Below are 12,761 nucleotides of genomic sequence, written 5' to 3' on the forward strand. Positions count from 1 at the left end.
TTATGACACCTTCACTTCCCAAATATAAGCTACCAGAAGTGGAGTGCTGCTATTACAGGTGTGTGCCACCATTTCAACTAATCCTTCACATTTGTTTTGTTGAACAAGGATCTAGGTCGTCCAGGGTGGCATGAGTGTCAATATGTAACTTGGGTGGCCATGAATTTGTGATCCTTCTGTCTTTCTCCCAAGGGTGACATTGCAGCCATAGGACACCACACTGGGTTCTAGGTCCACTTGTTTATTACTTAAAGCCATGTCTCCTATAACCCAGGCTGGCCTCTTATTGGAAATGTTTAGCCAAGGCAGGCCTGAAATTTCTGATCCCCCCCCCCCGCCCCGTTTACTTAGAAGGTAGGATCAGAAGATCAAGGGCTAAGAGGTACAAGGATCGCGTCCAATGGTTGGATTTGAGCTATGACATACCACACTCAGCTTAGTAACTTTTTCTTTTATCCTTATGTTATTATAAGTCTGTTTATTTTCACAGGTATATTCATGCCACGGAGCACACAAGGAATCCAGAGGACAACATGAGGGAGTCTGTTTTCATCCCCAAATGTAGGTCTATGGGACTCAACTCACATTGTCAGGCTAGGCAGCAAGCACCTTCACACACTGAGCCATCATGCTAGCCTTCACATAGACCTTCAAAGTTTCTTGTATAAGCTGGGTGTGGTAGTACATGGATGTGTTCCTACCACTCAAGAGACAGTATGCCACTACTTCATGTAGAGTGAATTTGTAGCCTTCTTGCTTGAACTTCTTGAGTGGTAGGTTATTTGCCTTCATTGACCTATAGACTTCTTTTCTAAAACTTTGTGATTTACAAGCAACTTCAGACTTTCCAAAGGTTAGAAAGAGGTGAGGGAGGAGCTTGGGTCACTAACGTGCCTGGTGTGCAAGTCTGAATCATGGAGTTCAGATTGCTTCCACCATGTTAAAACTGGTTACAGTGGGGAATGGTGGATTCTTGAATCTCACTGGCCGGCATGCTAGTCAGTCTGATCTACAATTTCAGTGAGAGTTCTTGTATCAAAAGGGAAGGTGTGGAGAGATAGAGGAAGACACCACAGAGATAAACTCTGACTTTCACACGTGGACATAAGGCTTATACACTGATGTGTCCACACATTCACACACCTATACACACAAGCTAGGTTGGTGGTACATGCCAGCAATCAAAAACCTGAGGATGTGTAGGCCAGGGAATCAAAGCCATCCTTGACTAAATGAAACACCATGAACAAAAACCAAAATAATTGAAAGAAGGAATAAAGAACCCCTAGATATCAGTCATTTACATTTCCTCAATATTTACATTTCTAATTATCTATTTTGTATTTCCTGAAACATTTAAACATAAGTTACGTACATGGCTCTTTATGACCATATATCGTCTGCAGAATAGTTTAGCAGCCTAGTGGTCATAAAGGCAGTTATTAACGTGTAGTGTTTGCTGTGCTGGTGTTGAAGCCCAAGGCTGTGGGCATGCAAGACCAGCTCACTGCTGCTGAGCTCCACCCCAGCTTTTGTTTGAGTGTTGCTCTGAGGCTGCCAGTGAGTTTGTGATCCTCCTGTTGGGCTTCACAGAGCTGAGCTTGTAGACCTGTGTCCCTGACTAGTTAGTACTTTCATGTTGTTGTGATAAACACCTTTATCACAAAGAAGACAAAGAAAACATGAGGAGCAAAATCTTTATATGGTCACAGGCTACAGGTCTTCAAAGTGGGAAACTGTGGTGGTTTGAAGAGTAATGGCTCCCAGACACTCATGTGTTTGAATGCTTGCTCAACAGGGAGTGGCATGTTAGGAGGTGTGGCCCTGTGGGAGTAGGTGTGGCCTCGTTGGAGAATGTGTGTCACTGGAGTGAGCTTTGAAGTTTCAAAGGCTCAGGCCAGGCCTCAACTCTCTCTCTCTCTCTCTCTCTCTCTCTCTCTCTCTCTCTCCTTGCTTCCTGCCAGGGCAGATATAGAGCTCTCAGCTGCTTCTCCAGCTCCATGCTCCCTGCCATTCAATAATGGACTAAACCTCTGAACTGTAAACCAGCCTTCATTCAGTGCTTTGTTTTATAAGAGTTGCTATGGTTACGGTTTCTCTTCACAGCAATAGAGCACAGAATAAGATAGAAGCCAAGACAGGAACTCAGGGAACCCATAGGCAGGAACTGAAGCAGAAGTCATGAAGAAATGCAGGTACTGGCTGGATTTCCCTGGATTACTCAGCCTACTTTCTTTTTTTTTCTTTTAAAGATATATTTATTTATGTGTTTTATGTAGGTGAGTATTTCATCTGCATGTATGTCTGCACCCCAGAAGAGGGAATCTGATCCCATTATAGATGACTGTGAGCCATCATGTGGGTGCTGGGAATTGAACTCAAGACCTCTGTGAGAGTAGCCAGTGCTCATAACCACAGAGCCATGTCTCCAGCCCCCTCAACCGCTTTCTTATAGAACCATGGACTGCCTGCCCAGAAGTGAGTAAAACAACAGTGGGTTGTAGTCTCTTGTGTCAATCAAGAAATTCCTCCAGAGACCTGCTGGAAGGCCAGTATGATGGGGACATCTCCTCATTTGTGTCTCCTTCTCAGATGACTTCACTTGGTGTTGAAAAAAGGGACCAGTACAGAGATCTGGGTTTTGTCAGTTCTCTATTTTCAGCTTGCTACTGCCAGTTGCTATGCCAGCATCCCTCGGCTTGTTTGTGTGTGGGAGCCACATGGAGATCTTTTTAATTCCTTAATGGGATTGGCTGGAGAGTGGCTCCTCATTTAAGATCATTTGCTGCTCTACCAGAGGAACCAAGTTCAATCATCAGTTCCCACAGGTCAGCTCACCCCTGTCTGCAGATCCATTTCTGGGGACCAGACCTTTCTCCTGGCCCCTTTAGATGCCAGGCACATGTGCTGCACATACATACATGCATGTCCACATTCATACATACAAACATACATACATACATACATACATACATTCTTACCTACCTACCTACATACATACATACATACATACATACATACATACATTCTTACCTACATACATACATACATACATACATACATTCTTACCTACATACATACATACATACACATGTGGTGCACATTTATACATACATACATGCGTGTCCACATTCATAGTACTCATGTAGTGAACATGAATACATACATATGTAGTGCACATGCCAACATACACATGTGTGAACATACACCCATACACATGTGTTACACATACATATATACATATGGGGAGCACATGATACACATATGGTACACATACATACATACACATATGGTGCACATACATACATACACCCATGCTGCTCGTACATTAGTACACATATAAACATACACCTGTGGGACACATATCACATATGGTGCACATACATACATTCACATGTTGTGCACACACATACATACACAAGTGGTGCACATGTAGACAGGCAGAACATGCACAACCAAAAAATTAGTCTAATTTTTTTAAATGAAGATAAATTGTAATATTTTATGTGTGCAAATGTTTGACTGTGTGTATGTCTGTCCTGTGGAGGTCAGAAGAGGTCATGGGATTCCATGGAACTGGTGTTATGCCCACAATGGAGTTGCTGGGAACCAAACTCAGGTCCTCTGGAAGAGTAATCGGTGCTCTTCTGTGCTGAATTTCTCTCAAGCTCCAAAAATAAGCATTAAGAACACTGCATCCTGAAGTCCTAACTTGAAGCCCTGTGTTTGATTGTATAGGGCTTGTTTGGAAGGCAGGTTAATGTAGCTCAGGCTGACCTGGAACTTAATATGTGGGTAAGGATGATGATAAATCAGATCCTCCTGCCTCAGATTGTGACTACAGGAATTACAGACAGTCTCACTACCCTGTGTCACTCTGTTACACTGTTCAAAAGATTAAACCATGCTAGATATAGGGCTCAGCAGTGAAGAGTATCGTGTTGTGGAGTATTACCGTAACTGTGTAAAGGTGTGTACTTTATGCTGCATTTATTTAATTATGCAAAGATGTGTTAGTTTTGTTTCTGATGCATTTGTTTAATTATGTAAAGACATGTTGCTGTTTCACCTTGCCTGCCTAAACTGCCTGATTCTTCTAATATAAGCTGAACAGTCAATAGCTAGGAAGGAAAACTATTCTCTCAGGCCTGGCAGGCCAAGGAATATATAGGATGAGGACTCTAGGCTGGGGGAGAGAATGAAGAAGAAGAAGAGAAGAGGAAGAAAAAGAGGGACATGTCCAAGACCGTAAGCCAGGCATCTGCCAGCCAGCCAGAAAGTGTGGGACAAACAGAAGAAAGAAAGGCAAAAACCCAGAGTCAAAACATAGATGAAAAGGTACAGCTAGCCAGAAATAAGCCTAAGTGAAGACCAAGCATTCATAACTAAGAAGTCTCTGGGTCAAGATTAGGAAGCTGTCTGGTGGCCCAAGAGAAAGCCTGTTACAGCACATGGTTGCTCTTCCAGAAGACCAGGGTTCAGTTATCAGCACCCAGAAAGCAGCTCACAAATGTCTGTATCTTCAGATCCAGGGTTTCCAAAGCCCTTTTCTGACTTCCATTGTGCTTTTCACACATGTGGTACACAAACATAAATGTAGGCAAAACACCAATACAAAATGAAAATAATAAATAAAATGGTTGTTTGGAGAAAATAGATTTTTTAAAGATAGAAACATATCTCCATATACTTACTTTCATTTAAGGGATTTTTCTTTAATTTTTATCTCTTTTTTTCCTTCTGTGTATTTACAGATGTGCCTGTTCATGTGTGTAGGGATGAGGGTGAGAGGCAGGGGTGGTTGTGAAGGCCACAAGACAATGTGTGTAGTTCTATGTATCCATCTTTAAAATGTTTTCAAAAAGCAGATTCTTTCACTGGCCCAGAACACCTCACCAAATGGGCTAGGTTGGCTGGCCATGACATCCCAGGGATCTGCACTGCCTTCCCAGTGCTGGGATTACAAGCACCACATCACATGGATTTCATTAAAGATAGTTTTTAAACACATAAACCTAACTCTCCGTTTTTTTCTCTGTCTCTCTGTCTCTCTGTCTCTCTGTCTCTAAATAGATACAGATACACACACACACACACACACACACACACACACACACACACAGAGAGAGAGAGAGAGAGAGAGAGAGAGAGAGAGAGAGAGACAGAGAGAGAGAGAGACAGAGAGAGAGAGAGAGAATGGTATATCAAAAACCTCTTAGTTTCCACTAGTCTCTTGAGTTTTTCATTGTATGATTAACAAAAGGAATAGAAGGATCTTCCAGACTATAGTGTGTTCAAGGCCAGCTGGGATATATGAGACTCTGTCACAAAACTAAACACAATACAGAAAAAGTGGGTGGGTGCTTGGGGAGATAGCCAGGTCAGTAAAGTGCTTGCGTTGTTGAGTTTGAACCCCAGAATCCACTCTAAATACACTAGACGTGGCTGGGTGATGGCGATGCTTGCCTTTAATTCCAGCACTCAGGAGGCAGGGACAGGCAGATCTATGAGTTTGACAGCACACTAGTTTATACAGTGAGTTCCAGGACATCCAGGACCACACAGAGAACCCCTGTCTTGAAAAATAAAATTAAATAAAATAAATTGCCAAGGTGCTGATTTGGCACCAGAAAGTTGGTTTTTAAAAAACATATTAAGAAATATTCCTGCTCTCCTGTAGGCTTGTAGGACTTGCATGGCCCTAATTCTCCATATCATTTGCCTAGGACAAAATCCTCATCCAATAAATAATTTGAGACTTGAGTCCGGCCCCTTCTGATTGCCAGCTTCACCAATCTGAACCAGCTAAATTAATGAGCACAACACTTGTAACTTTCTCAAACAAAGAGGGGCTAGTGACTAGCTAGGGAAGAGGGTCTAGGAGCAGCCTGCTTGTCTGTCACTGTGATCAACTCTAGCTCACCTCATGCTGAGAATGGACTGTAACCATCTCTTTCTCATACTCTTTTTTCTTCTCTGCTGTCCCCCAAGTGTTGGTCTACAAGTGCACACCACCATGTCTCCTAGTGAGTTTTAGGTTATCATTTGACATTACAAGGTGGTTTAATACTTTCAAGACATGGGCGTATGGACTAAGGTTGCTGTCTGAAGCTCCCAAGGAATCAAGGTGTGCTTTTACTATTAGAAGGGTCATCATCTTGTTTATGGGCCTGTTGTGATCATTAGATTTCTTTTCCTTTGTCCATTCCATTTTCTCCTGGTGGAGCTGCTGTGATCTTCCAGAGAAATCTTCTGTCACCCACAGGGCAAGGGGACCCCAAAATCTACACATGCAAGGAAGGACTTGATCCACTGTTGTCACTGGTTGTTTCCTCTTATGCCCTGAATGAAGACAAACCACCCTGGTGGAGGAAGCTGGTTCTGGAACAGGGTGGAAATTGAGGACACATGTTCCCAGGAAGAGGCTGACCTTGTAGGAGAGGCTCAAGTGGAATCAGCCTGCTCTGCAATGGGGACGGGGATTTCCTGCCAGGTCTTGACTCTGTGACTATTGTTGTTTTTCTCACCCAGACACTGGTGGATGCTTGCCAGCCCCTCTGATACACTGTGCCCAGGGTAGGCCCTGCCCTGTGGTGGTTTAGTAGCTGTGTGCTCCACTGAGCTCCAGGCATGGAGGAAGGCAGATTGGGTGTCACTGTGTGTGTGATGACAGGGCCTCCTGAGGCTTTGGCCACACACTGGCCCTGTTGTGGTCGCCAGGTTCCATGCTGCTCCTCAGGGCATGCAGTCACTTGGCTCTGCCGCAGCTGGAGGAGGAACTTTGCACACAGCATCCTGGTCTGGGAGTGGGTTGGGCAGCAGCTGACCTGGACATCGAGGCCGGAGTACAGCAGCTGTTGTGCACAGTTTGCAAGCTCCCCAGACCCAAGGGTCAGCAGAGCCTGCTGCTCATCAACAATGCAGGGGAGACTCCCTACCAGTCCAGGGCTGAGGCCTCTCTTAGTTGGTAGTACCTGAAAGTCAAGACTCCAAGCAGAAATAGGATGTCTCTGTAGGGTTACCACAGGATCCTTGTCTAAAGCTCCTGTGAAACTTTCTCCATTGCCTTGAGCAATACCCCCTGGCAGGAGCAGAATTCAAGTTTCTGAATGAATCCCCCTACTTTTCTACAGAGCTCTGAGACAGGTGTATTCTTAGCTTGCATTAGCAGCATCTGCAGAGCTGAGGTAGATGTGAAAAATGGATATGAGGAGAAACTGCAGAAGGCTGAGGTGAAGAGAGCCCCCGCTGCTGTGTCATTTCTTTGGTCCTGTTTTTTCAGGAACTCTTGGGGATATTTCCAAAGACTTCCTGATCGTGCGTGACCCAGCAGAGGTGAACAGCTACGGGGCTCTAAACATGACTTCATGCTCTGCTCAGCTCCAGCACCCTGAAAGCCTTCCCAGATAGCCCTGGCTTCAACAAGACTGTGGTTAACATCTCATCTCTGTGTGCCTTGGAACCCTACAAGGTTTAGGGGCTGTACTGTGCTGGGAAGGCTGCCTGAGACAGGTTGTACAAGGTCCAAGTTCCTGAGGAACCCAGTGTGAGCTATGCTCCAGGTAAGTGGGTGATACTTCCATTGCTGACCCAACATGGCTGGAACCTTTCTGGGGCTGGAAATGTGGGGAACTCATCAATATTCTCAGAAAAGAATCTAAAGAATATGTTGCACCTTGCCTCATGACTCCTCATCTTGCAAGGAAAATACAGACTAAGAATTTAGAGCAGGAGGGGCAGAGGTACTCAGCTTAGGAGTTGCCTGACTGGCACGTGGGAGAATACACCCATACACATAAGCACAAATACATTACAATTAAAGAACAAAAGACCACATTACCTTTATATGTTTAGATGTGTGTTTTTCTTCCTCAAGGACCATATGCTATTTATCCATGTATCCCCAACAGAAGCAAAGCACCATGGAGGCCAGCCACAATAAATGTTCAAAGACAAGCAGTTAGACCTTCTTGACTGATGAGCATTCCTGGCTGAGCTATGCTGGAACCCTGAACAGGGTGGGAAAGGGGTGCTAGGATGAATAACATAGGGTCCCTGTTCTCATCAAAATTACAGAGTATACAGTCTTCTGATGCTTTGTCTTGTATAATCAGCCTATTAAGATGCCACCGTGCTGGGGCCTTTCTTCTAGGCTTGTGATTTCTGTGGTTAGAAAGTAAGAATATGTGATGGAATGTGGGAGCAACTCAAGGGTGAGATCCAGTTATCAGTACCCCTTTGGACGAGGTCGGGATACTGGAGGCAGGAGTGGAAATGGTTTGTCTTCTATTTGAATGGGCAGGCCAGGATCCAAACTAGCTTCTAACCCTTGATCTACCTGGGTCTCAGGATATTACCTGGCACCTGCCCTCCAAACACATACATGATATTGCTTGTTCCAGCTCCCCTGCTCTGAGCTCAGCCCAGACTCATTCAAACAGCAGTGATCACATGTAAATTGTAGGTAGGAGGAGAGCTATGACACATGGGCCCAGAGCTAAGTTAGCTCTCTGGAGATAGCCTCAGGCATCTTGGAGGAATGACCCAAGAGTTTTACGTTTCCCCAGAGTCTGTAGACAAGCAGGAACCACTCTACTTATCATTTCATCTCTGGAAAAATGTTCTAACAGGGTTCCAAAGAGAGAAGTGTCTGTTTGGAAAGATAGGAACCCTGTCCCAGAGGTTCTCAAGGAGATAAAACTGGGTATGGTAGATAGAACACTTGAGAGGTGTGTGCAGGAGTTCAAAGTCACCCTTGGCCATACAGGAAGTTAGAAGTCTGTGTGGGCTACAGGAGACTGTGTCTCAAAACAAGACAGGAGGGACAGGCTAGAGGATATTCAAATGAAGCAAACTGATTCTTTTTCTAGTCCTGGGTTCCATGAAATTTCTGTCCCATAACACCTTTAAAATTTGTTAGACTATATAATTCCTTGAGTGCTGTTTTAACAGGCAGGAAACATTGTCTAGTAATGCAAGTAAAGTTTAGAAAACTTGTTAGTGACAGGTCTGTGTGTGTGAGACACACACACACACACACACACACACACACACACACACACATGCACGCACAGAGAGAGAGAGAGAGAGAGAGAGAGAGAGAGAGAGAGAGAGAGAGAGAGAGAGGAGCTTATGTTGTGTTTATGGAGATTTTGCCGGCATGTGTATGTTCATCTCATGCAGTGCCTGCAGAGGCCAGAAGAGGGTAGCATCGCCCTTGTAACTGTGAGCTGCCAAGTTCGTTCTTGGAATCAAATCCTGATTTTTTGCTAGAACAGCAAGTTGTCTTAACAGGGAGCCATCTCCTCTCTCGTCCCCTACACTCAGCTTTTTACTGGGGATCTGAACTCATGTCCTCATGCTTGTACACTGAGTACTTTACCAACTGAGCCCCCATCGAGGGTTTTGAGGAACGATGTGAGCCAGGAGAGGGCACCCAGATGAATTCATCAGAGGGCTAGAGCTGCTGATGAAATGAGGAAAAAGCAAGGTTGTGGCATGGACCTGCTGGAGACCAAGCTGACAGTCTCACCTGGGCCCTGGTTGGCTGCAGGTGGAGTGAGACACCTGGGGGGGGGGGTCTGAGTATCACTTGATAAAGTGGGAAAGTTGGGAAGAGATGTCAGGTGCCTAATAGATCATGAGCTTGATTGTAAGTGATACTCAATAGATTTTAGCTTTGGGTTCAAACTCAGTAGTATTGTGAGCTGGGTATCATGGCCCTCACCTATAAACCTGGTCCTGTAGAGGCGACAGCAGGAGGATCCTGAATTTCAACAGAGAACATAACTGAAATAAGAAAAAAATACTAGAAGATAATATAATGGATCCTTGGGCCAGACCTGACTCAGCTCCACCCTCTACACCCACTGGGAACCTCCAACCTGTTTTCTGTCTTGTACTTCCATCCAGTAAGTCCCCTGGACACAGATATGCAGCAGCTGGCTAGAGAAACCTCCAAGGACCCAGAGTTAAGGCCCAGACTGCAGGAGCTGAAGTCAAAGGGGAAGCTGATGGATTGTGGGTCCTCAGCCCAGAAACTACTGACTTTGCTGCAAAAGAACACCTTCCAGTCTGGAGCCCACATTGACTTCTATGACAATTAAGACCATGTTCTGCCCCAGAGACCCAACCAAAGCCAGCCTAACACAAATTGAACTACTCAGACACAGCCAGTAGAGAGTGGATGGCACTACCAGTCATCAGATGGCTTTCGGGGGACTTGAGAGATAGGTGATGGGTACTGGAGTTCTCTATCCCCCGGAAGAGAACTTTAGAGGTGGGAGCCGAGTACAATTCCAATAGAGAATTTTTCAGGGTCCAAACCTCCGGAGCTCCAGTCTGCACTGTATTGCAGATGCTAGCTGATCTGCTGTTGAATGGCATAGCCTCAGTGGACAATGTCCCCTAGTTTTGCATCTTTACAGAACCAAGCATTTGAACAGGCCTGCACCAGGGCAGAGGGCTAGGAGGACAGAAGGTGAGGAGGTATCTGCGGTGGAGAGGTCTACAGGAGGAGAGACACTTGAGAGATCTGCTGATAGGGTCTAGGGAGATGGAAGAGAAATGGTCTCAGGGTCAGGGAAGAACGGTTAGAAAGCAGCCAGGAAGATACTAAATAAAGGAGACTCCAGTTTTCCAGCATAGAACTGAGAGCTCTCTGACGATGACAAGATGCTCCCGGGGTCTGGATCAGTCCCATGCTGGTACCTCAGCTATCAGTGTGGGGACCAAGAGCTCCTCGATGTTCAGGTCAGCTGTTCCTGTGGGTTTCATCAGGAACATGGGTTTCAGTGAGGAAACCTCAGTAATCTACCGGATCTCCTGTAGTAGTTCAGTACTTATCCCTAGCATAGGTGTGGACTTTGGGAGCCCATTCCACATAGAGGGATACTCCCTGAGCCAAGACACACCGGGGTGGGGCTAGGCCCTATCCCAAAGGATATGATAGACTCCGATGACCCCCTATGGAAGGCCTCACCATCCAGGGGGAGCAGAAAGGATATGTGATAGGTAGGCTTTTAGTTGGAGGGATGGTAGGGGAGGAGGAGAGGGAGAGGGAACTGGGATTGTCATGTAAAACAATCTTGTTTCTAATTCAAATAAAAAAAAATCTGCAAAAAAAAAAAAAAAAAAAAGACAAGATGCCTGTGTCTGGTCTTTATCACCATTGGGTTGCTAGGAATTTCCAAGTCCACACTCCCCAACTCAGGCCGGACCTCGTGGCTTCTGTGGTTTGGGGCTGAGACATGCTGGGCCATGACAACTTATACAGAAAATTAGTAAATGAATACAACGACAAAAATACTAAGACATGGCAGTTACAATGGAAACACAGCTCTTGAGATGTTAAGGTAGGAGGAGGATTTTGAGTCTGGGGATAGCCTGGGCTACACAGTGCAACTGTTTCAAATTAGAAAGGGCGATGTAGATAGCTCAATGGTAAAGTAATTGCCCAGCATAACAAAGATTCTGAGTTCTAATCTCAACACTGCAGGAAAAAAGCAAACAAGGCTGGTCAGATGGCTCAGCAGTGAAGAGCTTGCCATAAGGCCTAATAATCTGAATATGATCCCTGGAACCCACATAAAAGTGGCAGAATTGACTCCAAGAAGCTGTCCTTTGACCCCTCTCCATGCAACATGACATATGTATGTTTCCCCAACAGATCACATACAACATATAAACAAATGTTGCCCTCCTGCTGTTTTTTTTTTTTTTTTAGATTTATTTATTTATCATGTATACAGTGCAGGCCAGAAGAGGGCATCAGATCACATTACAGATGGTTGTGAGCCACCATGTGGTTGCTGAGAATTGAACTCAGAACCTCTGGAAGAACAGTCGGTGCTCTTAACCCCTGAGCCATCTCTCCAGCCCCTTAAATCTGTATTTTATGAATGTTTTGTCTGCATATAATTATATGCACCACATGTGTGGTGCCCTTGGAGGTCAGAAGAGGGTGTCAGATCCCTTGGAACTGGAGTTATAGACAGTTGTGAGCCATCATGTGGATTCTGGGAATCAAACCTGGATCCTCTGCAAAAGCAACAAGTGCTCTTAACTGCTGACCCAGCTCTTCAGCACCTCTCACTTGTTTTTTCAGAAACCAATACTTTGCTTAATTAAAAAAAAAAAAAGGCAAGCAAGAACAAACCAAATTGGAGGGAAGAGAAATGTTTTGACAAAGGGGCAGAGGTACCCCACCTAGGGCAGTGCTTTCACTGGGGCTGCAGCGTGTAGACATGACCTAGGGCAGTGCTTTCACTGGGGCTGCAGCGTGTAGACAAGACCTTGGTAACCTGCTTCCAGGCACAAGCAGGCAGGCAAAGCAGACACCACTGCAATCGTGGCATGTCAAGGGTGAGAGGCACGGGGGCTGGAGAGATGGCATAGTGGTCAAGAGCACATAATTGTCTCCCAGAGGACCCAGGTTTGACTCCTAGTGCTCACATCAATAGGTTCCCAAACACCTGTAACTCCAGATCTAGCTTCTGCAGGTACCCACTCTCAAGTCATTAAAAATAAAATATTAAGGGGCTGGAGAGATGGCTCAGCTGTTAGAACCACTGGTTGCTTTTCCACCAGACCCAGGAACCCAAGAACCCCCAGTACCAACATGGTGGTTCACAATGCATATAAATCTATTTCTAAGGGATCTGGTGCCCTCTTCTGGCCTCCTAGGGTATAGACATACATGCAGGGGAACTCCTATACAAAATAAAACAAATAGAAACTTGGAGAGTTAAAAAAGAATAAAA

At 45.1% G+C, this 12,761-nt stretch overlaps 2 long non-coding RNA genes across 2 annotated transcripts; both read left to right on the forward strand.

The window, feature by feature from the left end:
* The first annotated feature begins 346 nt into the window (after positions 1-346).
* Positions 347-6,517, forward strand: LOC118239237. Its single transcript, XR_004770939.1, has 2 exons — positions 347-561; positions 6,266-6,517. It is a non-coding gene; the product is annotated as an uncharacterized LOC118239237 (long non-coding RNA).
* A 786-nt stretch (positions 6,518-7,303) lies between these two features.
* Positions 7,304-9,795, forward strand: LOC118239236. The gene is made up of 2 exons (XR_004770938.1): positions 7,304-7,562; positions 9,748-9,795. It is a non-coding gene; the product is annotated as an uncharacterized LOC118239236 (long non-coding RNA).
* Positions 9,796-12,761: the final 2,966 nt, after the last annotated feature.

This window comes from Cricetulus griseus, chromosome 8, assembly GCF_003668045.3.
Source record: "Cricetulus griseus strain 17A/GY chromosome 8, alternate assembly CriGri-PICRH-1.0, whole genome shotgun sequence".
Lineage (NCBI taxonomy): Eukaryota > Metazoa > Chordata > Mammalia > Rodentia > Cricetidae > Cricetulus > Cricetulus griseus.